At 41.2% G+C, this 16,525-nt stretch overlaps 1 protein-coding gene across 1 annotated transcript in view; it reads right to left on the reverse strand.

Annotated features, from left to right (window-relative positions):
- DPP6 (dipeptidyl peptidase like 6) overlaps positions 1-16,525 on the reverse strand; it is a 375,478-nt gene that overhangs the window by 106,072 nt on the left and 252,881 nt on the right. The window lies entirely within an intron of this gene.

Here is a 16,525-nt window from a genome sequence, read left to right on the forward strand (position 1 = left end):
ATGAACGCCCTGGAAAAAACTACCACCAGAGTACAGAGGTTCAAGCACTAGTTTTCTACCTATGAAATGCAGAGACTGATGCCAGATTGATGTGATTCCCTTCTTCCCCTGAACAATTTCACTCCCTTCATTAGAGGGACATCATCAGGTCATATCCCAAAATCATATCTCCTTTTAGGCATTCAGATACATAAAGACTGCTCCAGCAAGGTGTGTTGATATCAGGGAAGGTCTAAGCACACAAATGAACACTGCAGGCTAGCATCTGTTCTAGTACAGGTGTCATTTTAGATTCACCTGTTTAATGATGTCTGATAAATTCCAATTAACTCATCCACATCCAGGCATAGCAAAGAGCTCTTGAATCTTATAGTGATGGTATGGGAGACTTGGCTGATGTATGTGGCTTTAGATTTTCTTCCATCTTTGGTGAAGTTCTAAAACTTCTAAAATTCCTTAAAACAAAATGCACTTGCAGGCTACATCTTTCTACAGAAGTGAAAAATAATAATACATTGGCATCACATAATGAGCAACTTCTGTCTTTAAACATCCTGGCAATAGAATGTAGAAAATGATGTAGAGATACAAATTGTGATCTGAGGCAAGGACTGGTGTTCAAGGTAACATGTCATGATGTGTTGTAAGCTATCAGAGGCAGAGGAAGCTAGCCCCCAAAATTATGAACAGATACCTTCAGGGCAAAATGAAGAATGTGGCAGGCTGAAGGGAAAAGAAATAGCCAGGGAAGTTTTGAGCAGGACATCTGCTGATGTCCCTGCTTGTGGTACAGAGTCCTCACAATCAAGATGTAAGAATTTAAAGCTGTCTTACAGCCATTAATGGAGACTAAGGTAAAACATTTTCTCTGCAGAGAGAGCTTATGAGTGAGGAAAACAAAAGCTGCAGGACGCTCAAAGAACTCCTATATTTTCTGAACATCATTTCCATTTTAGGTCTTTGGTCAGACTCTAAAATATCTCACATCAGCTGTGCCTGTAGCATGAGGTCATCAAAAGCTTGCAGCAGAAGCAATCCTTTCTCAAATGAAACTTTAAAGTCAGTAGGTTTGCTCATGTGAAAAAGAACTACTTGTATGAGCAAAGATTTTGGGATCAGAGAGTTATTACAGTTGTTAAGGAGAGGAGTGAATGCAGCTCATCAGTACTATTTCCAACCTGTTTGCAAAACACGCTGCAAGCAACCCTCTTAAGCTGAGATGAATCCAAGAGAAAACTCACTTCATGTCTTTCTGAGAAATCAAACAGCTGCTTTCCTCTTAGACACACAACCAAATGAAGTTATTTTAACTTTCTGAGAGGATGGTTACATTGGCTTAATACCTCAACTAAAATTTCAGCTGGTGTCAAGCTGAATGATGCTGTTACCCTGCCAGCAGGAAAACCACACAACAGGGAAAACTGCAGGGAAAATATGAGCATTCTGAAATCCACAGATAAGCCTCAGAGACTGAACAATGCTTAAAAGTTAGTATTCATTTCATTTAACCTCCGTTTCTGAGGCTTAGCCAACAAAAATAACTGTGTCAACTCTATGTGCTCCTTTTCTCTATCCAAGGGGTGTGGTAAAAGCCATTGCAGTGATTTGATGCTTTTAGCCCTGATTTTTGGCTGGATCCCAGAAGCACACAGCTCCTCTCAAAGCAGAGAGGCATATTTGAAGGTAGGTGAGTTTTTGGCAACCATTTTCACAGAATCACAGAATCAGTAAAGTTGGAAAAGACCTCAAGGATCATCGAGTCCAACCTGTCACCCAAGACCTCATGACTACTAAACCATGGCACCAGGTGCCATGTCCAATCCCCTCCTGAACACCTCCGGGGACAATGACTCCACCACCTCCCTGGGCAGCACATTCCAATGGCAGATCACTCTTTCTGTGAAGAAGTTTCCCCTCACCTCGAGCCTAAACTTCCCCTGGGACAGCGTGAGACTGTGTCCTCTTGTTCTGGTTCTGGTTGCCTGGGAGAAGAGACCAAACCCCTCCTGGCCACAACCTCCCTTCAGGTAGTTGTAGACAGCAATGAGGTCACCCCTGAGCCTCCTCTTCTCCAGGCTAAACAGTCCCAGCTCCCTCAGCCTCTCCTCATAGGGCTGTGTTCCAGACCCCTCCCCAGCCTCATTGCCCTTCTCTGGACACGCTCCAGTATCTCAATGTCCTTCTTAAATTGAGGATCCCAGAACTGGACACAGCACTCAAGGTGTGGCCTGACCAGTGCTGAGTATAGGGACGGAATGACTTCCCTGCTCCTGCTGGCCACACTATTTCTGATACAGGCCAGGATGCCAGTGGCCTTCGTGGCCACCTGGGCACACTGCTGGCTCATGTTCAGCTGCTCAGTACCTCAGTACTGCTCAGTACCAGCACCCCCCAGGTCCCTTTCCACCTGGCTGCTCTCCAGCCACTCTGACCCCAGCCTGTAGCTCTGCATGGGGTCGTTGTGGCCAAAGTGCAGCACCCAGCACTTGGACTTGTTGAATGCCATCATGTTGGACTCTGCCCATCTGTCCAGCCTGGCAAGGTCCCTCTGCAGAGCCCTTCTACCTTCTAACAGATCAACACCTGCTCCCAGCTTGGTGTCATCTGCAAATTTACTGATGATGGACTCAATCCCCTCATCCAGATCATCAATAAAGATATTGAACAGGATGGGGCCCAGCACTGATCCCTGGGGGACACCACTAGTGCCTGGCTGCCAGCTGGCAGTGGCACCATTCACCACCACTCTCTGGGCTCTGCCCTCCAGCCAGTGTCCAACCCAGCACAGAGTGCTGCTGTCCAAGCCACAGGCTGCCAGCTTGGCCAGGAGTTTGCTGTGGGGGACAGTGTCAAAGGCCTTGCTGAAGTCCAGGTAGACTACATCCACAGCCTGCCCCACATCCACCAGGAGGTCACCTGAGCATAGAAGGAGATCACGTTGCTCAGGCAGGACCTGCCCTTCCTAAATCCATGTTAGCTGGACCTGATTCCTTGGCCATCCTGCAGGTGTGCAGGGATTGCCCCCAAGACGATCTGCTCCATAATCTTGCCTGGCACTCAGGTCAGGCTGACAGGCCTGGAGTTTCCAGGTTCCTCCATCCAGCCCTTCTTGTGGATGGGCATCACATTGGCCAGCTTCCAGTCATCTGGGACCTCTCCAGTGAGCCAGGACTGGTGGAAATTTTGCTCTACAGAACTTGTATGCCAAGTCATCCCAACAATGTAAATCAGAACAGGTTGGAGACTGCTCTGAAGGGTTCTAGGTATTGCCAAAATTGCATCACAAAAGTTCCCATGTCAGCTGTAACTGATGAGTGCTGTAAAAATCACTGTACTAAACCCACTGTGCCAGAAACATTCGCCCACTGGGCTTCTCATCCCAGGTCACAGCACAGATCTTGCTTAATTTCAATTCAAATTATGCTCTGGAACATGTGCATGTTTACATTGAAAACATAAAGAGTCTAAGAGACAGAGCTATCTGTTTCCACTTAAATCCTGGAAAGCCAATTATCTCTCTAAAAATTAAAAAAAAATGAAATAAATACAGGACTAATTATATGACAACACTTTGTGGTGGAGCCACTGACCTCATTTTATGTAATCAGCAAAACAATTCTGGACCAAACTAGATAAGGGTAGAAATGTGAACACTGCAGCACATACAGCAGCAAAGAAGATCATCTGTCTCCCCCCACCCCAAATTCCAAAATAGCAAGTTAAGTGTGCTTCCTACTAGCTACAGAAACAAAATGGAAGAAGCAATTTCAGTGCAAAGATGCTGCATCACTGCAGAGCAAAGCATGGTGTGAATGGGAGAGCAACATCTCTGTGAAAGCTCTCGCTCCACCTCAAAGAATACATGTCTTAGTCCAGCAGAACTTACTTAAAAGAGAAAAATCACAGTCTCACAGTATTTTAGAGGTTGGAAGGGACCTCAAGAGATCATCAGGTCCAACCCCCCTGCCAGAGCAGGATCATCCAGGATAGTCCACACAGGAATGCATCCAGGTGGGTTTGGAAAGTCTGTAGAGAAGGAGACTCCACAACCCCCTGTGTGGAGCCTGTTCCAGTGCTCTGTCACCCTCACTGTAAAGAAGTTTCTCCTCATGTTGAGGTGAAATCTTCTATGTTCTAGTTTGAACCCATTGTTCCTTGTCTTATCAGTGTGAACCACCCAAAAGAGCCTGGCCCCCTCCACTTGACACCCCCCCCCTCCCCAAATATTTATAGACATTGATCAGATCCTCTCTCAGTCTTCTCTTCTCCAGACTAAACAGCCCCAGGGATCTCAATTTCTCTTCACAGGGGAGATGCTCAAGTCCCCTAAGCATCCTCATGGCTCTCTGTTGGATTCTCTCCAGCAGGTCTCTGTCTCTCTTGAACTGGGGAGCCCAAAAGTGGACACAGTATTCCAGGTGTGGTCTCAGCAGGGCAGAGTAGAGAGGCAGAAGAACTTCCCTAGACCTGCTGGACACCTTTCTTGATACATCCCTGGATCCTATTGGCTCTCTTGGCCACAATACATGTTATTTAGGAATAGAACGGATTCAGACTCATTTATTTATTGTGATTGTTCATATACTTTAAATTAGAATCCATAGCTCTTTTTCTTGCTCTAAATCAACTGCACAGAAGCTTGACATGAGTCCAAAAACATAGGCAAGATCCTGGATACCTTCCTACATCTCACCTGGTCTGTAATATAGACACAAGCTGGACACACAGAGCCTTCACCTTTGTGTTAAAAGTTTGAAATTGTCATCGTTATTTTCAATTTGGCACTGCCTCTACAACTCACAAAGGATCAGGAAAAGGTTTTAAATGGAAATTAGGGAATTTTTAGAAGAGTTCATGCTTTCAGCATAAGTTCTGGCTGGTAGGAAAGATTACACTACTTGCTGGGGTTTTACTACTAGTATTAGAAAAAAAAACGTAGGAGCTTAGTTTACACTTCTACCTTCTATGCTGGTTTCTGCCACACTTTGTGGGTTGGTACTAGGATAGCACCAGCAGTAATCAATATTTATTGAAATGCTTTGTTTCATCACAAGCAAGAGGAACATGCAGTCTGTCTTTGAAGGAGGTTTACAAGCAAAGAAGGGGGCAAAAATCCCTTAGAAGATAACTTCCTACGTTTGGCCAACCCTCTCATCTTCCAACAGGCTGATTTAGGTTCTTAACACTTAGCACATTAAACAGTTTGTGGACCTGAGATCAAACCCAGGTGGACCAGCTGCCATCATCTCCTGATTATTACTACTTACTTGATAAATAACAGGAATAAAACATCATTTGAACCCCTTTTCTAAATGATTCCTGGTCTTCTGTGCAGTAGTTTTATGTATATTAAAGAATTATCTAGCAAACTCAGAAATATTTCATAGAACTTAGCTTGAAAGGGAACAGCTACAGAGTGCAGTGAAGCCCAGGCTGTGTTATAAAGGAGTTTGTAGGTCTTAATACAAAATTTCTAGTATTTAAATGTCTTCTTTTTCAAGAATCACACATTTCCTCCAAAGAGTCATCCCAGTACCCATGAATAAAAATGACCACTCTAGATAGTCCTTGGAAATAAAGCTGCACAACAGCTGGCTAAAGTCTGAAAGTAGCAGGAATACATTTCAATGTAATTAATCATAAACCACTCAGTAGTTATCTGGGTGAAAGGGATTGCTTTTTATTCTGTAACAATAAAGTATATCTCCAAGTAATAGATCCCCTCAGGATTCTTAACAGACCCAAATTATCTTTATAATCTATTCCGTCATGTACCCTACAGTAAAGCAGTAAAAATACAGCAGAAGGGGAACAGGAACTGCCAGATCCATTAAAAGGGTTTCCCAAGCAGAGTCTCTAAAAAGCTGTTTGCTGGAAGTGGTTTATATGGCTCATTTTCCTGCTTGTGCCATGAGCAGACCAATCCCCAAATGCACATATGAATGTCAGATCGATTGAATAATCCCAAACATTTGATATAACTACATATTCCACCTTTCAAAATGATCCTTGCACCCTTAAATGGTCACTCCTTCTGTGATTCAAAACATGCAGGCAAAAGATGATTTGTAGCTGGCCTTTAATATCTGTGATATTTAACCAGGCTTTGAAGTTGACAAATTAAGAGGGAAAAGAGAAGGAAGTAGAATGCAGGAAGGCTGTTGCTCTGCATTGGCAAACAGCTCAGGTAGCTGGTACCCTGTTATCTAAGAATGGCATGAAAGGCAGGGAAAAACAAGTTCAGAAGGAAAATCACAGGCAAATGTCAGCCTGAAGTTGTGTCTTCTTCTACTACATGCACACACAGTACACAGTAAAGGATGGCCCAAGTCTCTACCATGGCATCACATCAATTCTTCTATGGACTGGTCAGTCACCAACAAAGAAATACTGTGTTTGCTTTACAGGGTAACTATGTCATTTGTACAAATCTTCCAGCAGAGAAAAGAGAAAAGGATAATAGTCTGACTCAAAAAACCACCTCGCTGCTATTCTTCTTTATGCATTCCTTAGAGAATTAAAGCAGGTCACTGTCCCTGTTTGCAGAATTTTCTGCAGTTTTTATGAAAGTCAACATCAAAGACTCAATGTTCACTTAATGACTCAACATAATTTGCTTTGATCAACATTCTTTACAATACCATTCATTTTGCCAGAGCTGTACAACCTGAAAACTGATGAATGACTTGAACCCTCCTGTTCTTTTGAAAAGAAATCCTTCTTTTCCCATTACACATTGAACTGGCTCTCCAAAAGGATAAATAACCCATTCCTCTAACTGCCCACCAACCTCTTGGTAATGTTTGGTTCAACCCTCTCCCATGTATTTGTGATTAAAACCACAAGGGCTTACTGCTGGGTGAGGCACAGTTTCTGGGAAGTTAGGTAACAGCCTTTTTGGTTTTCTTTTTGTTTGTTTTTGTTTTTCTATCAGTGGAGACAGACTGCAGTATGCTCCCCAGCCCAACTATTTCAGTCAAGTATTACCACCGTTTTATTGCTCATAGGTGCACCACAATAACCAGCCTGGAATTAGATTCTCTGAAAAACTACATGCTATCTATTCCTTTTGTGTCACTGTAGTAAACAAACAAATAAACCAAACCAAACCAACAACAAAACCCCATCAAAACCCTCACCAAAATCCATACTGATTTTTTTGTACCCTACTCATTGAAGCTCGATTGCTTGTAAGAACCAAACAAATCAATAAAGACACATAATTTGAGGTCTTTTCAACATTCTCACCTTTGAAGTTCATTGTGATACTGACCCCTGTTTTGTTTCCTTCTGTGACAGCAAGTTATTCTTTTTGTCTCTGCATTGAATTATCCCTTTATCATTTCCTAAGTAATGTACTTCCAATACAGTCTCATGCCATGTGCCAACCTGTTTCTGCAGCCCTCCAAGGAATACTGCTCCTCTTCTTCTAATAAATGAGGAAAACCATAATGAAATCACACTATCAATCAGCATTTCCTGTGCATTGGTTCAGCTGGCAGCCAAACAACTCACAGCTGTGATCAAACACCTGATTGGGAATGCTCTTACCCACTGCACTGTGTGTAGCTGATCAGCCACATGTGTAATGTGGTCACAGCCACAGGAAACTTATGAAGAAGAAGAAGAAGGGGTCTCTGGATCAGAGCATTTAGCAACTGGTTGCATCTGCTGTAATTGTCTCTGTATTCCAGAGGAATTAAAATCAACATTTGGGCAAAAGGAGCAAGATATATACATGGGGAATGTATATATTATGGTTGATTTATGAGAGGGCATCATTTTTCTTGGGAAGAGAAGGGGAGGATCCCAACCTAGCAGCCTAACTGTGCTTGAGCAAAATGTCACAGCCAACACTAAAGTGGTCAGTGTCTCAGTGATATCAGCACCTGATCCCAGACACATTGGCATGAATAAGGAGCTGCTCCACTGCTATTCACTGTCATAAGAAATCAAGGATCAGCAACTGGGTGTCACCAGAACCAAGAAGAAATTTGAACAATTGATTTGAAAGAAAGGAATAAAATGCTATGTACAAGGGATAGAGAGCTGAAGAACACAAGAGGCAGTATCACCAAAGGAGATGCTGCTGTTGCATGGCTCTGTTTTTCAAATCTTTTAGCAATTTAATCTCCGAGACTGAGAATCAAATCGTTTCAATATGAGCCTGAAGGAGCCTCTCTCAATAAGCTTGTCCTCTCCAGTCATGCAGTACTGTCATCCACACTGGAGAGGCTTTCTTGGAGCAGCAGCAATATGACATGAAGGTGATATCAGGAAGGGACAGCACTTTCATGCCACAGGGACTTGCATTTTAGAAGCTTTTGTAACTCGGACTCAAGTCGACTGCAGTAGGGTCATGCACTGCAGGCAATGTGCCTGGTTAATATGCAAATCTCTCCCACAAACATACAGGGAGAGTGCTGGGGTGAGAAGCTGATTTTCCAACCACCAAACCAAAAGTCTCTGAACCAGCAAAGCCAAGGGGTTACTCTTTCACAAAGTGTCGCCTTTAGTTTGCAAAAGAGCCATAAATAAACTGTGATGGCAACGTTCACCACAGTAATAGATGGACTGCAGAGCTGGGAGATAATGCTGTTAGCTCACATTCCACAAACTGATTATCTACCTCAGTTGTTTCATGATAATGATTCTTTATTAAAAGATTTGTTTCCAAAATACTCTTTTGAGAGTCTTATACCGTTGATGATGCCAAAGGGGAATTTCGAGGCTGGAATTTAGGATTTATGACTTTGTGACATGGTGGAGGTAAAATGGATGCTCTTTTTGTTACAAATGCAGCTCCAGATCCAAGTTAGGCTACAGGTATTAACATACAGCTCGTGTGCCAGACCTCGCCCCTAGGAGAGCTTTAATCCAATCTGCCAACTGCTGCTGCACTCTAATACAGCTCTGCCCTGCCAAGCAATTACAAAAGCCTCCTTTTGCTCCCAAGCCACCTGGCCCTCACAGTGCTCCACTGGCACCAGCAGCACCAGCAAGTGATTGCAGTCACTGGCTTAAAGGACAACTGCTCCATTTTTAACTGGCAAATAAAATGGCAGCTACAAAACACTTGGTATGGATTTTTGCACCAGCTTCTGTGTGCTTGTTGTTGCTCAGGTTACTGAGAAGCATCTGCAAGCAAGTTATTAAGAATTACCAGAGAACCTTATGATAACAGTTGATCTTAAACTTTTATGGGTATTCACAACACATGGTATGAACTCCCAGGTTCCCCTCCCACTCTGCAGCAGGTGGGATGGAAATTCTCCAAGCACTGCACTTCTCTGGTTTTTAGTCCTGCTCAGAAACTTGGATATGAGAATTAAATTATCTCATACACAGTTAACATTGCAATTCTAACATACTAAACATTATATCTAAAGAAAATAAGTAAAAGATAAACAAACAGCATTATGACATAACAAGACCACAAAAGCAGCCTAGGGCCAAATAAAAGTTTTAGAAAGAGGCAACAATTATCCCAAACCCAGGAAACAGAAAACCTTCAATTCCACATAAAAACACAACCATGATTCTCCTGTAATATTTGTGGTCATAAAAATACCTATGTCAAGTCAGACTTAAAGTCCATCCAGGTCACTGTTCTGGCTTGGAGGGTAGCCCAAAGCTGATTCAGAAAGAAGACTAGAGTTAGCTTATTTATAGCCATCCCCACCCAAAATGTTTTCCCAGGCTGCCAGAGTTTGCAGCTTGGACTCACTCTCTTTGCAGCTGTCTACCTTGAGAGATGCCCCTGCCCTTGACATCTCCAGTCACGTCTTGCAAGCATTTACCCTTTTTGCACCTACAACCTGACATAGCAACACCTTCTTCCCATACAATGGTGCTAAAAGCCTCTTTGGGGTGGTCCCTCTGACCAGTCTTTGATGTCTATTTTAGCTTTAGATTCACACTCTGGAGTACACTGACTATGAAGACAGCCCAGAGTAGCTGATGCAGATGGGGAGTAGACATTATTCACATCTACATTCATTGACTGATGCTCACCTTCCTTGACTTTGGAGTTACAAGCCTGAGGGCTGAAGGACATCTTGAGAAATCAATGCTTAATCATCAATGCTTTTAATGAAACATTAGATAATGCCTTCTTTAAAACATTTCTTCAGTTGAGCAGACTGAATGTGGAAAGATTCCAAACTTCTTTTTTTTTTTTTGGTAAAGTTTACAATGCAAATGGTGCTGCTTTGTAGCAATTACATGAGAACCAAGCCATGAAAATGGGCTGAATACTTAGTGGATCTAATTAATTTATTCACTTTTAAATAATTCACTTAAGTGGCAGAAATTAGCAACTACAAAACCATAGCATATGTTCTTTCTATTAGAATTTACTCTTAGCATATAAAAAAATGCTTCTTCTAGTGCAGCACCTAAGAAGATGAATAATACAAAGAAGTTAACACTGTTATTGAAATATTTTATAATGGCTATAGGTTCAGGACACTCTTAGAAGACTCAGAGAAAGGAATCCAAGACAAGAAAGATGAGACCTTCGAAAAGCGTTAGGGAGCAGCAATGTAAGAGCACTAAAGTGATGTGAAAGCAAGAATGAAAGTATTCAGATACATGCCAGGGACCTTGGACCCAAATCCTCTCTCTGTTCAGTGAAACATTCATTTTCCAGTTCAATATGAGATCAGAAGGCTTTGAGATATATCTCGATCTACACATGGATCTAATTCACCAGAGCTGACATTTCTGTTTTCTAACATAAGGGAAAATAAACTGAAAACACATACAGCAGGACATCTTCAGAGTGGTAAATGGACTGTGGTGATGATAGACACTTCAGAAAGTGGGAGGAGAGCAAACAGGCCAGGAAGAAGTACAGAGCATCCCGTTCCTTGCTCAACCCTTCAGGGCACCGTCAACAGCATCGTTGTACTGGTATTTTTCCACTCTTGCATGTAAAAATCTGAGGGCTTAGGCTTTTAGAAACCTGACTAAAGCCCTATGATTTCTTTCCTTTCTCAAGAAAGAGCTTTATTTTTAAGCAGATAATAGAAGAAAAGAGAATAGAAGATTCCATTTTCAAATCTGGGCCATTAGCTGCCCAAGGAGAAACGTTAATTATTGGTTTTAACATAGCCCTGATAAAACCAGAGTTCTGTAGGCAGTGAAAGAGATAAAAGGCACTTGTTCAGGGTAAACACAGAGACACATGCCCCTTGTAGTCAGGCATGTAACTCAGCTGAAGAGAAGAACATTTGCATCTCAAGATTTGCATTTCTGAGTACAGGAGTTTCACTGGGGTACTCTGCATAGTGAGATCTAGTTTTCCAGAAGAGGGCACTAAATATATTTTTTTTTCTATTTCAGCAATGAAGAATAAATAAATAAAAGAGATTGGAAATCAGATTCAGATCATAAACTCCTGCAGGCTGGGACCGTTTCCTCGTTTCTGCATAGACATCAGAATTAAATTATTTCTGATTTTGCTTTCTAATGCCTTTTAAATCTCCGTTATTTCCCCAATTTGAATCTTATTTTTAATAGATTTATTTCCTTAACATTAAAAATAACTCTCTATACTCATCACAATCCAGCACAAAATTGCATTTCTATTGTCCCTAGACTCCAGAAGACAAAATGAAGCAAAATCAGGAACTCACCTGTAATGTAATTCTGAAGCCTCTGTATGTTGCAAGGAAGCCAGCTCTTTATTAAGTTCTAATTTCATTTCCCCCAAGAAATTTATATAGCTACATGTATTCCAAAGAAAGTTCCCCTGTGTTTCACTGAGATGGATTCTCATATGAGTGCAGAAGAGAAAACTGCACTGATTTTACTGATGACTGTCGGATTTTGACTATCCGGGAGATGTTGTACAATTACCTTACCTATGTCACATTCAAAAATAAATTGCTGGCTGTTTTTGAGATGTTTTGTGAATTCTATTAGGACATTAATCTCTCCCCATTTGTCTGTTCAAGTTAGCTCATCTATATACTCAGAAAAGGAAGAGGAATGAAAAATCTAATCGTATCCAAGCAAAGAAAAAATGGTTATTTTTGTATTATAGTGTTTTGCCTTCAGTCTTTTTATTTTCCTTTCCCTGTCTGATGAAAATCTCATTTGATAAAGAAAATATTTACAGAGGAAGACTGCTGATAACTGATACCAATACATAATTGCATGTATGTCATCTTGGATGACAGGCTAATTATTTCTCACTTTTGATATTACTCTAGTCTTCCCTGGAACTGTGGATTTGCTTTTCAGTTTACTGATACATATCTGCATCTGTGAACAAATGTGGGATGCACTTTATTGGCCTCTGCTACATGAGCAAGGCTGTCCAACTTAGTTTGAAATATTACTTTGCACTCAGTGATGTCTGTGCAATTTGTGTTGAAGTCTCCTAGATCGAATCAGGAGGCTTAAAGTTTAGTTCTAGCTTCATTTATCTGCATTATTAGAAAAACAGCAAGAGTTTAATCCTTTGTTTTTTAAGAGAAAATAGTTGAAGCACAGAAGTGGTACAGCAGCTGAAGTCGGCATACTCAGGTTTTAATGTTCTCCATCTCATGCAGTTAGTATTTTGTTGCAATAATTACACTAAACAACACTGACTCTCCATTCAAGGCTGTAAGAAATTGAGATGTGGTGCAGTTTTACTGAAACCATTGCTACAGAGGGAGCATGCATTAGCCAAACTGGAATGTGGGGACTGAGGACTGCGGGACGACTGGATAGGCAGAGATTTGCCTCTCAGCTCAGGCAAACACGTTGTATCATGTTTTATGAATACATCTAGATCACCATTTCAGAAGCACAAAGAGGAGCAACAGAGCCAAAAAAAAATGGGATCCCAATGTGGTCTTATTTTTTGTTCCAGGAAAGAGCTGCAGGCCACAAGTAACTATAGTTGCTACCCATGATAATGCAGGATCCCCACCAGTTCTTTTAATTCTGAGATGATCCCATGCATAGAGTACTGGCTGAAGATGTGATGCTGGAGTGAACAGACATTCCTTGCATTTAAGGGGTGCAAACACATTTTCCATGGATAATTATCGAAAAAAGGCTCCATCCACCCAATCCTCTCTGCTGAGATTCAGTGCCTATCCTTTCCCCTTTATGAAGAATGGAAAATAAAGAAAATGTATGCAGATTTGGGATATGTTATTTCACTTCACTTTTTTATTTTTTTTTTTTGGTTTTGCTTCTACCCAGAGTTACAATGACAAACTTTTAATTTTAATTTGGAACCTCCTGCTCCATGACCCAAGGAACTTAACTACCAAAATGTTCCTGCAGTTTATGCACTTGATTTCCTAACCTCACTCTTAACTTGTTTAAGATGGAAATTTTTCTGTAATAAACTGAGCTGTGGCAAAGCAGAAGAATTGCTGCTGAGAGCAAAAAACCATTCAGGCTACATAAGGGAACATATTTTCTAAGGGTGCTTTGTAGGGATTTGAAATCAGCCATGGGACTCCTCCAAAACACATAAAATAAATAACTAGTTTGCTCTCTTTCCTTCCCTTATGTTAGTCCAAAATTGGTCCTGAAAGTTACCGGTATGAAATTATTTTCTGTGGTTTCTCCTTCAAAGTGGATCTCTAGGATTAAACTTGTCACTAATTATTGCCCCTCCATCCTGTGTCTGTGCCCAAAAATTTCTATTCTAAACACACAATGTGACAGAAACTGGACAAAGCGATGACTGCTGAGCAGTAAGAACAAACATTCCCACCACCTGATAACATGTTTAATTGATTAAATGGAGTATCCAGCCTCCCACAGCAAGAATTGTTAATTTTGTGAGCATGTGCAGCAGAAAAAAAAAAAAATTGGCATTGAAAAGGTTCTGCTGTCGAAGGCACAACTGAGGACACCTGAGGAGACAGTGTTTGCACAATGCTGTAATAGAGTTTTGAAACCCCATAAATCCCTCTAGAGTTGTGTGGCAAACTTCCCTCTCTCTCTGTGCCACTGCATATATGAAATATTAATTAAGCTGAACCAATTACTGATACCAACACACAACAGAAAACTCAGCACGTTGGTGTGTCTGACAGAGATGTTGCTACTTCTGCCTGAGCTGAGAGGCATCATAGGAAAATCTCCCAACTGCTCAGACTTTCTTTATTAGCAGCTTTGGTTAATTTAATGCAAGGTGACCACAAAGTGGTGGTGTCCTGAGTGAGCTGCACACCTCAAGGTCTGACAGAAAAGCAAATGGATGTGCAGAAACGTTTTTGAATCAACCTTCTCTGATGCCTTTGAAAATCCTCTTTTGTCTCTCGTTGCTGTTCAGCCTGCATTGAATACAGCAGATTAGGGAATTTATTCATGGTGGTTTTGAGATTAGAAAAGATAGGCAGTCACTGACAAAGGGTATTTTAAGTAGACCAGATTTGTAATTAAAAAAACTCCACAACACTCTCCTTACAAAATAAATGATTGCCTCTAAATTTTGCCAAATAACAGCTGCTGCTTCAGCTTCAGATCCAAAGTAAACTATCACCCAGAAAATTAACCTCCTCTGTGTTCTCAGTACTGTCTCCTTAATACAATACTTCTGGACACACAAGCCTTAGCTTTTGTTATGCAAATGTAGCTGTAGCACTTCTCCTTATCACTACAAATAGGATAAAAAGCATACTGTTAAACAAGGATATTTACTCTACTGATCTTGACTCAAAGCAGGGCACAGAAATCTCTCAGGAGTAAAGGCCAGCCCCCACTCTCAGCCCTGTAGCCCCCAGAATCACATCACTAAACCTCCACACAGATGTGTTCATTGAAATGGTACCATTTTCAGAAGCTGACAGCATTTGGCTGAAATATTAAATATTAGCTGAATGGTGTTAATATTTATTCCATGGAAAGCAACTGAAAACATTTTTTTTCATGAAAAAGACCCAATATTCAGCAAATCATAATACTTGATGAGTGGATGATCTAGGTGGTTCCACTAATTCATTGAATAACTTGACTTGTGCTTATTACAGAAATACTGACTGACTACAGTCCTCTGGTGAAACAATACAATAGAAGGTATTTTGCTTGAAGATACACATAAGCACAGATGTTACAACAGAACATTTCCACCAATATAAACTTTACATTACTAAGACTAAGGGTTTTTTCCTTTTTTTTTTTATGTAGGAAGTGAAATTACAGTTATTTATCCTAATAACAGGTAAATAATCCTTGTGGGTGTTACAGCGTTTTAATCTTGAAAACATTGGGGAAATAGTTTTAGCCACTAGCATCTGTCCAGTTTTGGGCTCCCCAGTTCAAGAGAGACAGAGACCTGCTGGAGAGAATGCAACGGAGAGCCAGGAGGATGCTTAGGGGACTTGAGCATCTCCCCTCTGAAGAGAGACTGAGAGCCCTGGGGCTGTTTAGTGTGGAGAAGAGAAGACTGAGAGGGGATCTGATCAATGTCTATCAATAGCTGAGGGGTGGGTGTCAAGTGGAGGGGGCCAGGCTCTTTTGGGTGGTTCACAGTGATAAGACAAGGAACAGTGGGCTCAAACTAGAACATAGAAGATTTCACCTCAACATGAGGAGAAACTTCTTTACAGTGAGGGTGAGAGAGCACTGGAACAGGCTCCCCAGGGGGGTTGTGGAGTCTTCTTCTCTGGAGACTTTCAAAACCCACCTGGATGTGTTTCTGTGCAGACTAACCTAAGTGATCCTGCTCTGGCAGGGGGGTTGGACCTGGTGATCTCTTGAGGTCCCTTCCAGCCTCTGATATACTGTGAGACTATGATCTGGTAGTAAACACTGCCCTTGTGCACTTGTATTGTGCACTTTTGCAATAGAGGAGTTCTCCTGGTTTATGAACATCAGAGATTCAAAACTGCACTCATAAGAAAAAAGGGTATGAAAACTATAAACATTAGCTTTTCCCCTCAGAATGCTCCACTCAAACATTCCACTGGTTTACAGAAACACTGAAAATGAAGCCAATCACTAAAACAGGGAGAATTATTTTATGGTACAAATATTCTAACCATGCTCACTTTACACAGCATAATCACTATACATCCTCATTGTTCCTGAAAACAGCACTGGGAGGGAATGAAAAAAAAAGGTAGATCTGAAATATATGCATTGCCATAGAAAGCAAACAGATTCATGCAAACCAATTTGCAGTACTGGTAAATCCATTTCAATATGGTAATAAACATGATAGCTACAAGATTAGCAGTATTCCTGATGATAGCAATGACAATGTCAAATTTTCAGAGACATATTTATCATAATAGCAGTGCTCACCTAACTCAGACTGATGTTATGAGGATTCTTTAATATTTATACTCATTAGTAGTTTGGAAATAACAAGCATTCTTTTAATTTGAAAACCAGCTAATTAAAGCAGTTTGAAGTTGTAATCGGAGCCATAAGCAAAAAAAAAAACCCACGAAACCAAAAACCTGTTCCTTTCACATAACAGCTAGACTTGGACAAATAGTGAAAAATGGCAACAACAGCGATAATATGCTGCTTTCTAGACAGAATCACACAGAATCAACCAGGC

The sequence above is a fragment of the Indicator indicator genome, chromosome 20, assembly GCF_027791375.1.
Source record: "Indicator indicator isolate 239-I01 chromosome 20, UM_Iind_1.1, whole genome shotgun sequence".
In the NCBI taxonomy this organism is placed as follows: domain Eukaryota; kingdom Metazoa; phylum Chordata; class Aves; order Piciformes; family Indicatoridae; genus Indicator; species Indicator indicator.